A 12,971-nucleotide genomic window follows, 5' to 3' on the forward strand; every position below is an offset into this window, starting at 1 on the left:
AGAACGTGACTTTTCCAGTCATGTTTGGTTTCACTGTAATCAACTGGTTTGTTTGTAACACAATCAAACCTGATTGGTCATTTTGCGGAACGTATAGCCTGAAAGAAACCGATTTGATGACATCATTGTGCACCAATGATTTGCCCGCTGTTTCGTTGATTGACTGTATTTTAACCCAATGACCACTGATAGTCTTGAAATCTAGCTGGGTAGATAGCCAATGAGCTGAGGTAAATGGCAATAGGTCATGTTAATGTGTTGCAAGACCAACCCATGTAGTAAGCTCCAGCGTAAAGAGAGTAACTCGCTACTAAAGTTTCATACCGGAAGGAGAATCACATATTACGCACTGCATTGTTTGGTAAATGCGCAGATTCAGCTGTTTATATATATATATATCAAAATCAGTATGACGACAAAGTCAGGGAAAGCTAAATCTAAGTCTAGATATACACACAATTTTAGAATAAATTGATTGGGAAAGTGAGACAAATTGTAGGACGATTCATTTAGCGATTGTGGAGGAATATTTTTTGAACGGGAGAGGACATCGTTTTGGACTGGTAAGTTATTATCATGCTAATGCCCTTGTTTGAAATTAATAATTAAAATATGTGATTTTTTTATTTATTTTAGAAGCAATATATAAACATGTAATGTCATGAAATGTGAGATGCGTGTGCCACCCCACCCCAACCCACATGAAATAGCCTATTTGAGGCTGTTGAGGGGAGGGCAGGCCCACAACAATGACCAAAGTGAAATGGAGACAGTAGATACAACTGGTCTGTCATAATATAAGAGACAGTAGATCTAGCAGGTCATAATAATATATTCAACCTTATGTTCCCTGTACTCAGAGATTATATATATATATATATCTCTGTTTATTATACCTGTTGATACAGGGCTCATGTGAAACTATTCTAACTGAACATTTTCTTTCACAGTGACACTGACTCCGAATGGCAGCCCCCAGGGCCAAGGTTTCCATCCCCCACTGAAGCTGGTTCATCCAGCTCCTGCCACAAGTGGTGTTCATCTGCCCAAATGTATTTCTGCAGGCATGGATGTGCCTCAGGGCAAAAAAGGCACAGCATGGAGGCGTCGCTGTGTTCTTTGCAAAATTAAGTCCCATATCACATGCGCCACATGCTTGGTCCCCCTTCTTTACAGCAGAAAGAGACTGCTATGGCACCTGGCATCAGCAGCACAATATTGTGTGGAGCTTTGGCAAAGTGGGTGGGGTTATATCCTTTGTTTGGCCCTGTCCGGGGGTCTCATCGGATGGGGCTACAGTGTCTCCTGACCCCTCCTGTCCCAGCCTCCAGTATTTACGCTGCAGCAGTTTGTGTCGGGGGGCTAGGGTCAGTTTGTTATATCTGGAGTACTTCTTCTGTCTTATCCGATGTCATGTGTGAATTTTACCTCTTGAAACTCTGGGTGCGCCATTTCATTTTTGGATGAAAAACGTTCCTGTTTTAAACAAGATATTTTGTCACAAAAAGATGCTCTTCTATGCATATAATTGATAGCTTTGGAAAGAAAAAAACTCTGAATTTTCCAGAACTGCAAAGATACTGTCTGTGAGTGCCCTAGAACAGGAGCTACAGGCAAAACCAAGATGAAACGGCAACCAGGAAATTAGCAGGATTTTTGAGGCTCTGTTTTCCATTGTCTCCTTATATGGCTGTGAATGCGACAGGAATGAGCCTGCCCTATCTATCGTTTCCCCAAGGTGTCTGCAGCATTGTGACATATTTGTAGGCATATCATTGGAAGATTGACCATAAGAGACTACATTTTCCAGGTGTCCGCCCGGTGTCCTCCGTCGAAATTGGTGCGTCATTTTCAGCTGCTGGTATTTTTCCATGGGATTCTGAGGGGAAATCAGGCTTCCACGAACTGCATATCAATGAAGAGATATGTGAAAAAACACCTTGAGGATTGATCCTAAACAACATTTGCCATGTTTCGGTCGATATTGTGGAGTTAATTCGGAAAAAGTTTGACGTTTTGGTGACTGAATTTTCGGTTCGTTTCGGTAGGCAAATGTGATGTACAAAACGGAGCGATTTCTCCTACACAAAGATTCTTTCAGGAAAAACTGAACATTTGCTATGTAACTGAGAGTCTCCTCATTGAAAACATCCGAAGTTCTTCAAAGGTAAATGATTTTATTTATTTGGTTATCTGGTTTTTGTGAAAATGTTGCGTGCTAAATGCTACGCAAAATGCTAAGCTAGCTTGCAATACTCTTACACAAATGCTTGATTTGCTATGGTTCAAAAGCATATTTTGAAAATCTGAGATGACAGTGTTGTTAAGAAAAGGCTAAGCTTGAGAGCAGGCATATTATTTTCATTTCATTTGCGATTTTCATAAATCGTTAACGTTGCGTTATGCTAATGAGCCTGAGGCTGTATTCACGATCCCGGATCCAGGATGGGTAGTATCAAGAAGTTTAAGTATGCTCTCTCTAATTCTCTCTCTCGGAGGAGGACCTGAGCCCTAGGACCATGCGTCAGGACTACCTGGCATGATGACTCCTTGCTGTCCCCAGTCCACCTGGCCTTGCTGCTGTTCCAGTTTCAACTGTTCTGCCTGCGGCTATGGAACCCTAAACTGTTCATTTTTACTCTTGAGGTGCTGTGCTGTTGCACCCTCTACAACCACTGATCTCCACCCAGTACAGCTAGAAGAGGACTGGCCACCACTCATAGCCTGGTTCCTCTCTAGGTTTTTGCCTTTCTAGGGAGTTTTTCCTAGCCACCGTGCTTCTACACCTGCATTGTTTGGGGTTTTAGGCTCTGGCTATATAAATTGAATTGATAGAGGACTGAGGGTCTTCCAAATAGTGAAAGTTTTCCCCCTCAATTTTTTTTTTTGGGGGGGGGGGGGTGTTAGAGAACCATTTTGCCATTATGTATATAGTTATGTTTCAAAATGTATACCTTCACCAATTTGGCCACATGGGTACATTTGGGCTACTTGTGTGGGACACCTGGGTGACTTCATGATAAATGTCATGTAGCATTTTGGAAGTTATCATTCTGAAACTTTGTACAAGTACTGTTACCCTCTTATTATTTTTCACTGATATTGTCCCCATCATCCTATCTGAATGTTTTATCTTGTTCATTTTAAAGATGACGATACAAAAATACTATGTTTTTTTCCATTGTTTTATCTAAACCAGATCTAGAGTGTTTTCTTTCAAATTATACCAAGAATATGCATATCCTTGGTTCTGTGCCTGAGCTACAGGCTGTTAGATTTGGGTATGTCTTCAGGCAGAAATTGCACAAAGCAGGGGCTATAACAGATGAGGTCCATTGTGCAACCTTACTCCAGTTCTTTAACCTCCTGCTCACTGTGCAACCTTACTCCCGTTCTTTAACCCCCTGCTCATTGTGCACCCTTCCTCCCGTTCTTTAACCTCCTGCTCATTGTGCAACCTTCCTCCCGTTCTTTAACCTCCTGCTCATTGTGCAACCTTCCTCCCGTTCTTTAACCTCCTGCTCATTGTGCAACCTTCCTCTCGTTCTTTAACCTCCTGCTCATTGTGCAACCTTACCCCCGTTCTTTAACCTCCTGCTAACTGAATTGGAGTTTAAAGTGGCACATGTTCAGCAGTTTAAACAGTTGTAAGCAACCCCCCCCACAAGATGGCCCTTTCATCGCATCCCCCACCATCCCATCCCACCTCTGTTTCCATTTGCTTTCAAACAAAAGATTTTCTTCCGACACAGAGAAAGACAGGCACCAAACCTAAACCCATTCATTCTTTAGGGAAAGAACAAAGGCCTGGGCAGAAGCAGGGGTGTTTAAACAGCAGCAGCTGCCAGATCAGCCCGGCAGATGTGAAAATACAAGGAGGGAGCCACCTGCTCAAGTGTGTGTTTTGTTGGGCAGAGAGAGAGGGAAGGAGAGAAAGAGGCAAAGATTCAGAATGTGAATGTGTAAGGGAGTGAGTGTATGCACATATATTTTAGAGTAGCTGTGTGTGTGTGTGTCCTCAACCTGCTCATCCCCTGAGCTCTAATCAGATGAGCAGGGGTTATTACGGAGGTGTGAGAAACCGGGCTGAAAGGAGAGCCAGCACAGGGATTGGATGTCCAACTCAACACGCGACGTGTGTTTATGTGTGGGCTTGTGCATGTGCAGACTTGAGGCTATATGTGTGCCTGTATTACTATTCTCATGGGCACTCTAAATACCCAAAAATCCCCACAAGGACAGTAAAATAAGGAAAATTCTACTATTTGGGGATATTTCCCAGAGGACAAAGCCTCTCCTCGTGGGTGCTAGCACCACTACCACTGACCTTACGTCAATGAACAGAAGGGAAGCCATTTTCTGCAAAATAGCGACTTTTCAAAAAGGGGCATAAGCCCTTGTAAAACAATTCAGAGACACTGAACTTCACTTTCTCAAACTCAAAAAAAGGTATGAAATGCCTGAGGTGAGAAAGAGAGCGCATCCCGCAACTTAAGTTGCTACACAACATGCTTTAGCAACAGACTAGAAAAGGAATGAAAAGAAACGTGCTGGGCGACTCACCAGATGAAGAAATCAGCTGTAACCGATCTCTAAAGACAAACCGCAACACAGGTAGCAGTGTCGACAGAGAGGAGACAGACATGTAGCTTACGCAGTAGTGTAAACACCGTATAGCAAACAGATGTACTACAACATATTTAATTAAACTAGAATTGCTACATTTGTAGAACAACCATAATACACTTATTGCTTACATCTACAGATACGATTGGACAAGTCTCAACCTCAATATAGACCTAGAGCACAGACATCTAATACTACCACTTACAGTACTCATTTCCAGTCACCTTCAATTACACGCCCACATCATCATGCTCCTTACATTTTATTTTACCAGGCAAGTCAGTTCAGAACAAATTCTTATTTTCAATGACGGCCTAGGAACAGTGGGTTAACTGCCTGTTCAGGGGCAGAGCGACAGATTTGTACCTTGTCAGCTCGAGGGTTTGAACTTGTAACCTTCCGGTTACTAGTCCAACGCTCTAACCACTAAGCTACCCTGCCCTACGTAGTTTCAGCCATAGTAGAAGCCCAGTGAAATGTATGATAATGAGTCAGTAGCAATCAACACAACACTCAAATTAATTTAATGCCACTTGGGCCTTCGAGGAAAAGACTCACGAGGGATGGAGAATTAACGAGGCAGAGCCACGCTCTTCCATTAAAAATAAAAACTGTCATATTACTGCATGGCTGGGAAAGGATCTCTTCTGTCATCTGGCGTACATTTGGAGAGATTGAGTCTTATGATTTAAAATGTCTTTCATCATCTCAAAGATCTCACTGAGCAGGAGGAATTTCCCTGCTTATACTCACCTCCTGGGCCATAGATCCCCTCTGCTGCCATTCAGCAGCTGAGCTCCTCCAGCATAGAGAGAACTCCCATGGCCTCCTTATGACACCACATCCTGGGGTTGGAGACGAGGCAGTGGAAGTGTGTGTGAGGAGGAGTGTGTGTGTGTGTGTGTCAGTGTTCATTTCTTCAACAATATGACGACAAATACTCAGCAATGACCCATTTTTCCTGACAGACGCCCTGGAAAAAAACGGTAACTATTACAAACCAGCACTGAACACATGGGGCGCTGTTTTCAAAACACCATTGATGCTCTAATCCGTAGGTTAGCAATGCTAACATGTAAAATCCCAAAGAGAATGCTAAATGCTAACAAGCACATTGTGAACATTTTGTACAGTTTCTGATCAAAACTACACAAATAAGTCGAAAAATGGCACTTTTGCTGCAAACACAAAACAAATATTAGCAGGCAAGGCTTGATCCGGAAGGGGATTCTCTGTAGTTCAAGTAAATGTTTGATTTTTGAAGAAGCTAACCACTTCGCTAACTAGCAACTAAATGAGCAAACCAAATGCACAACTGCAAAGCATTTGGAACATTGGAGACAGTTAACTTGATAGTTATAAGATATTTAGCTGGCAAATATTTAGCTGTGAAAAGCATACTGTAATTATACTTAAATATAAGATGCAACAATTTCAACTATGTTACTGAGTTACAAGGAAAATCAGTCAATTTAAATAAATTCATTAGGCCCTAATCTATGGATTTCACATGACAATGCAGGGGTACACCCACTTGGGAGCCAGGCCCAGCCAATGAAAAGGAGTTCCCCAACAAAAGGGCTTTTGTACAGTTTCATCAGCTGTCCAGGTGGCTGGTCTCAGACGATCCCACAGGTGAAGAAGCCGGATGTGGAGGTCCTGGGCTGGCATGGTTACACATTTTTATTTTACCTTTATTTAAGAACAAATTCTTATTTTCAATGACGGCCTAGGAACAGTGGGTTAACTGCCTGTTCAGGGGCAGAACGACAGATTTGTACCTTGTCAGCTCGGGGATATGAACTTGCAACCTTTCGGTTACTAGTGCAACGCTCTAACCACTAGGCTACCCTGCCGCCCCACATGGTCGTACTGCCAAATTCTCTAAAACGACATTGGAGGAGGCTTATGGTGGAGGAAACATTCAATTCTCTGGCAACAGCTCGGGTGGACATTCTTGAAGTCAGCATGCCAATTGCACACTCCCTCAAAACTTGAGATCTTGTACTGTGGGTAAAATGACAAACGGTGACCCAGACTAAAATGGTATTTAGGGTGATAGGGTGCCAGGCAGTAGGCTAATAGGGGGCGGAACAGAGCCATGCCAAAAGCTGCAAATTTGAATCCCTTCGATCTGATTTGGAGTCTAAGCTGCCGGGGCTGACCGTTCACCCAATTCCCTCTACAGTGACATGTGGCTTATTGACAGGGCCATTCCCATGTCTCTTTCCCTCTTTCTCTACACCCCAGTGTGTGTGTGTGGGAAAGGAAGGTGGTTTGGATAGAGAACAAGCTGGAGGTATAGGGGATTGCAAAATCCAAGATGGCAGCATGTCAAGTCGTGTGTCTGTGACAAGTAGATTTGAACCTACTAATAACAATTTCCTTGTTGTGTAGTGCAAACTATTTTGTTTTGCTGGTGTAAAGATCGTGGGTCTCCCTCAACTCGGATACATTTTTTCCCCCTCGCTATTTGCACTTCTTTACTTGAGGTTAACCAAGGTAACCCCATCTCTGGCTGGCCTGAGTTCTTTCTTCAGTTTTCCCTCAGCGGCGTGTCTCGACCAAGCTGCTCCTCTTCCCTCTCCGCCTAGCTGTCTGAGGCAGCGCAACAATCCCCAACCCATTCTCTCAATCTACCCCAACACCCAATCTACTCACACGCGCACACTGTCCCGCTCTCCCCTTACCTTTCCTTGGCCTTTACATCTCTCAGAGAAAATGACAATTTGTGGTATTGCTTTGTGAATTTACTGAACATTGTCTGCAGGAACTCACTCTTTTTCACTCCGTCCAAGTGCCGATGCATTTGTGTTATGATGTGAACAGTACGAACTTGTGTCACTACCAAAGTCTAATGGTTTTAAATGACTGTTTTGTATTGTCTGGAAACTCACTTGTAGAATTCACTTGCAGTAGGTCTCTTAACTTCTTTGATATAGGGGGCGCTCTTAATTTTTAGATTTAAAAAAACGTTCCCGTTTTAAACAAGATATTTTGTCACGAAAATATGCTTGACTATGCATATAATTGACAGCTTTGGAAAGAAAACTCTGACGTTTCCAAAACTGCAAAGATATTGTCTGCGAGTGCCCCAGAACTAATGCTACAGGCGAAACCAAGATGAAATTTCATACAGGAAATGCCCCAGATTTGGAATGCGCTGTGTTCCAATGTCTCCTTATATGGCTGTGAATGCGCAAGGAATGAGCCTACACTTTCTGTCGTTTCCCCAAGGTGTCTGCAGCATTGTGACGTATTTGTAGGCATATCATTGGAAGATTGACCATAAGAGACTACATTTACCAGGTGTCCACCTGGTGTCCTCCATCGAAATTATTGCGTAATCTCCAGCTGCGTGCACGTTTCCATTTGGTTCAGAAGAGAAAGGCAACTGCCACGAATGATTTATCATTGAAAAGATGTGAAAAACACCTTGAGGATTGATTCTAAACAATGTTTGCCATGTTAGTCGATATTATGGAGTTAATTAATTTGGAAAAAAGTTTGGCGTTGCAATGACTGAATTTTCGGGGTTTTTTTTCTTAGACAAACGTGATGAACAAAATGGAGCGATTTCTCCTACACAAATAATATTTTTGGAAAAACTGAACATTTGCTATCTAACAGAGTCTCCTCATTGAAAACATCCGAAGTTCTTCAAAGGTAAATTATTTTATTTGAATGCTTTTCTTGTTTTTGTGAAAATGTTGCCTGCTGAATGCTAGGCTTAATGCTATGCTAGCTATCAATACTCTTACACAAATGCTTGTGTAGCTATGGTTGAAAAGCATATTTTGAAAATCTGAGATGACAGTGTTGTTAAAAGGCTAAGCATGTAAACCAAAATATTTATTTCATTTCATTTGCGATTTTCAAAAATAGTTAACATTGCGTTATGCTAATGAGCTTGAGGCTATGATTACGCTCCTGGATACGGGATTGCTTGACGCTAAAGGTTAAAAAAGAGAGTCCGTGCAAGGTTATTAAACAGAAGTGCCTAGTTTTTCTTCTTTTGTTGATATCAGGTAACGTGCAACCTGGCCCTGATATGCAATGTCTCTAAACCCCCTCTGATTTTAAACCTAGATCTGGTTTTGGTATTTTTCATTTAGATGTACGCAGCCGGTTGTCAAAAATGGATGGGGTTTTGGGCTAAAACAACTGATGCAATTGTGTTTCCTGAAAGCTGGCTCAGCAAGTCTGTTTTTGAGAAGGATATTTGTACAAGTGGTTACAATGTTAATCACACTGATCGAGTTAAGGTGGGGGTGTGGCTACACATGTAAAGACTAAATTCCTTGAAAGTGTGGCAAAGTCTGAAACTATTTGTAAACAGTTGGAATTTCTTGCTTTGAATAGTGGGGTTTCAAAGGGTCTCTCTATAACTGTGATTGGCTGTCATAGATCCCCCCCGATTGGCTGTTATAGACCCCCCCCCTCTGCATCTGTGACTGGCTGTTATAGCCCCAGCCCCGCGCTCTCTGTGATTGGCTGTTATAGACCCCCCGCTCTCTGTGATTGGCTGTTATAGAACCCCTCCCTGATTTGATATTGACAAATGTTCCACAAATATTCTGCGGTTGGTGTTTTTTGTAATGATTTAAGAGACCATTGTGCTGTTGTTGCTGTTAGAAATACTCGGGTTCCTAAGAGTTTTAATGAGCAGGCTTTCCTTCATGATTGGTTTTATTTTGACTGGTGCAGATTGAGTTTATCCTTGATGTGGAAACTGACTCGAAATTCTTTCATGGTGGTTTTTTCCAAATAAATAAACATGCCCCATTCCGCAGGTTCAGGGTTAAAGGGCGGGATAATCCATGGTTTTCTTCTGAGCTGTCTTGTATTATTCACAAATGTAATCTAGCCTGGGCTAAAGCAAGGAAATCATGTTCTGATGCTAATTGGCTTCTTTTTAGGCAGTTACGAAACAAGTGTTCTTTTCTTCTCAGGAAGGCCAAGTCTGAATATTTTATGTCTGTTACCACTGATAACCTGAATGACCCTAGAAAGTTTTGGAAGGCTATTAAGTCTCTGGAAACCATAATGTTCATGAATTACCATTATGTGTATTGAAGGACTCTGTTGCTGTATATGACAAAACTAAAATGCTGAATTGTTTCAATGAGCACTTTGTATCATCTGGTAGGCTGTTGGATTTAGTGTTCTCAGTCTCCTTTACAACCCTGTGTAGACGAACCAGCGAGAGCTGGTCAAACTTTGAGCTTGTTGCCATTCTCAGTGTAGAAGGTACATAAAGCCCTGAAATCCTTCGATCAGAGAAAGCCTGCAGGTCCTGATCTTCTTGAGTCCTGCTTTTTAAATCTGGCAGCTGATTTCATAGCTGAACCACATACATTCCAAATATTTGGAAATCAGCATGTGTCTTACCACTTTTAAACAGGGGAAGATCCAACCCTTTTAAGTAATTATTAGGCCAATCTCAAAGCTGTCACCCCTGGTGAAAATACTTGACGCCCTTGTGAGTGAACGTTTAACTTCTTTGGGATACGGGGCAGCATTTTCACATTGATGAAATGCGTGCCCAAATTCAACTGCCTGCTACTCATCCCCAGAATATAAGATATGCACATTATTAGTAGATTTGGATAGAAAACACTCTGAAGTTTCTAAAACTGTTTGAATCGTGTCTGACTATAACAGAACTTATTTAGTAGGCATAACCCAGAGGACAAACCACAGACTTTTTTTAGGTCACTGTGGTTTTCATTGGGAATCCAGATTTCTAAAGGGACTTGCTTGCAGTTCCTACCGCTTCCACTGGATGTCACCAGTCTTTAGAAATTGGTTGAGGTTATTCCTTTGTGTAATGAAGAAGTACTGCCATCTTGCTCAAAAGGTAAGACATGATTTATATTTTTATTTCTGCGTTGTATCGTGCCTGCAGGGTTGAAATGTTCTCTCTTGTTTACTATGGTGCTATGCCCAGATAATAGCATTGTTTGCTTTCGCCGAAAAGCCTTTTGAAATCTGACGTGTTGGCTGGATTCACAAAGCGTGTAGCTTTAATTTGGTATCTTACATTTGATTTTTTATTTTTATTTGAATTTGGAGCTCTGCATTTTCTCTGGCCAAGTGGGACGCTACCGTCCCACATATCCCATAGAGGCTAAAAGAGTTACATACAGGCTACATCAGGCTTCAGGAATAAGCATAGTACAATTATAGCAGCCATGAAGGTTTTAAATGATATCACCGAAGCCCTTGACAAAAAAAAACAGCACTGGGTCTCACTTTTTATTGATCTCTAAGGCTTTTGATAGCATTGATCATGCTATACTGAGGCAGAGATGGTTGAGTGTAGGTCTTTCAGAGCATGCAATTGCATGGTTTGCTAACTATCTATGATTAGAACTCAGTGCACTCATTTGATGGGCTCATGTCTATTAAATTGTCCGTCTGTAATGGTGTGCCCCAGGGCTCTGTACTTGGTCCCCTCTTATTCACTATTTATATAAGACAAGAATGCGCAACTTAACTTTTATACTCATACTGTTATTCATTGTTGTGCCTTGCCTCTCACAAAAGCTTTCCAGAACTTGCAAACTGCTTTATATACTGTTCAACAAACGTTGTGGCAATTGAAGCTTATCCTCAATACTGACAAAACTAAAGTTATTTTCTGAAGCAAGAAATAGCTCTCTGAACCTTTTGTCTATTACTACCTGTCAGGGCAATGAGACTAACCTCAAATATCGTGGAATTTTTATTGATGGCATCTTTTAAATTGCATATTCAACAACTTAAGTTGGGATTTTATTTTATGAATAAGGCCCGTTTTTCTTTTGAAGCCAGGAGGAGGCTAGTATCAGCTACATTTATGTCTTTACTAGACTATGGGTATATTTTATATATGAATGCTTCCGCTCAGTGTTTGAGATGAATTGGACACCCTTTACCATGGTGCTTCGAGATGTATTTTAAACAGCGAAACCCTTACACACCACTGCACTTTGTATACCAGGGTTGGCTGGCCTTCTCTAGTCACTCGTAGGCTCAGTCACTGGTATACTTTTATTTACAAAGCAATTTTTGGTTTACCATCTTTTTATTTGGGCATTTTTATTGTTGAGAAATGTGGTAGGTCCTCTTCAGTAATAGGACTTTGTCCTGCTAACTGTTCCAAATGTCCAAACTGAATTTGGTAATAGGGCTTTTACGTACTCTGCGCCATCGTCTTGGAACACATTACAAAATACTTTTAAACTGGAAGACCTTTTCCTGATTGGTGTTTTTAAATCACTGATGAAGGATTGAGACTAATTCCCTGACCGGTAAATGTTTTTAATTTGCTGTTTTATGATTTTGTTATATGGTTTTTACTAGAGTACTTGTAGTTTTGCATGTTGTCTGTCTGTGTTGTCTGTGAAATGACTTGGTGTTGCATCTTGACCAGGACGATCTTCAAAAAAGAGATTTCAAAACTCAATGAGCCCTTCCGGAGCCCTTCCTGGTTAAATAAAGGTTAAATAAAAATAGGGGAGGGAGCCAGCAAGAGGTGGAATGAGAGAAAGATGGAGTTCAGTCAGCGGGCTGGGTGACGACCTATGAGTGTGTGGCGGGGCGCGAGTGGGCGGTCAGGCATGCCCTAAATGCAGAAAACATTAGGAGGCACCTACCGGTACACACACTAACAACCAGACCAACACTTTCTCTCTTGGGGTTAGTCGAAGTGTGGTGCACTCATACAGCGCCTTCAGAAAGTATTCAGACCCCTTGACTTTATCCACATTGTTAGGTTACAGGCTTATTCTAAAATGCATTACATTGTTTTTCCCTCTCTCAATCTACACATAATGACAAAGCATAAACAGGTTTTGCGAAATGTCGAATTTATAAAAAATACAAATCTAGCTTACATAAGTATTCAGACCCTTCACTCCGTACTTTGTTGAAGCACCTTTGGCAGCGATTCTAACCTGGAGTCTTCATGGGTATGACGCTATAAGCTTGGCACACCTGCATTTGGAGAGTTTCTCCCATTCTTATCTGCAGATCCCCTCAAGCTCTGTCAGGTTGGATGGGGGGCATTGCTACACAGTTATTTCCAGGTTTCTCCAGAGATGTTTGATCAGGTTCAAGTCTGGGCCACTCAAGGACCTTCGTAGACTTGTCCTGAAGCAACTCCTGCGTTGTATAACATGCTGACCAGGCCACACGCTTGCGTGCACATGTTGATTTTGTCCCCCCACACCAGACGCGATCAGGACAGGCAGGTTGAAATATCAAATTCAGGAACCAATTATATTACATTTGGGGACAGGTCAAAAAGCATTAACCTGTTAGGTTAGGGGGCAGCATTTTCACTTTTTGATTAATTGCGT

The 12,971-nt window shown here is 41.8% G+C and overlaps 1 protein-coding gene across 2 annotated transcripts in view; it reads right to left on the bottom strand.

Moving 5' to 3' along the window:
• Positions 1–12,971, bottom strand: part of LOC135558607 (chromodomain-helicase-DNA-binding protein 7-like) — a 117,077-nt gene that overhangs the window by 91,283 nt on the left and 12,823 nt on the right. The window lies entirely within an intron of this gene.

Source organism: Oncorhynchus masou, chromosome 17 (genome assembly GCF_036934945.1).
Source record: "Oncorhynchus masou masou isolate Uvic2021 chromosome 17, UVic_Omas_1.1, whole genome shotgun sequence".
Classification (NCBI taxonomy): domain Eukaryota; kingdom Metazoa; phylum Chordata; class Actinopteri; order Salmoniformes; family Salmonidae; genus Oncorhynchus; species Oncorhynchus masou.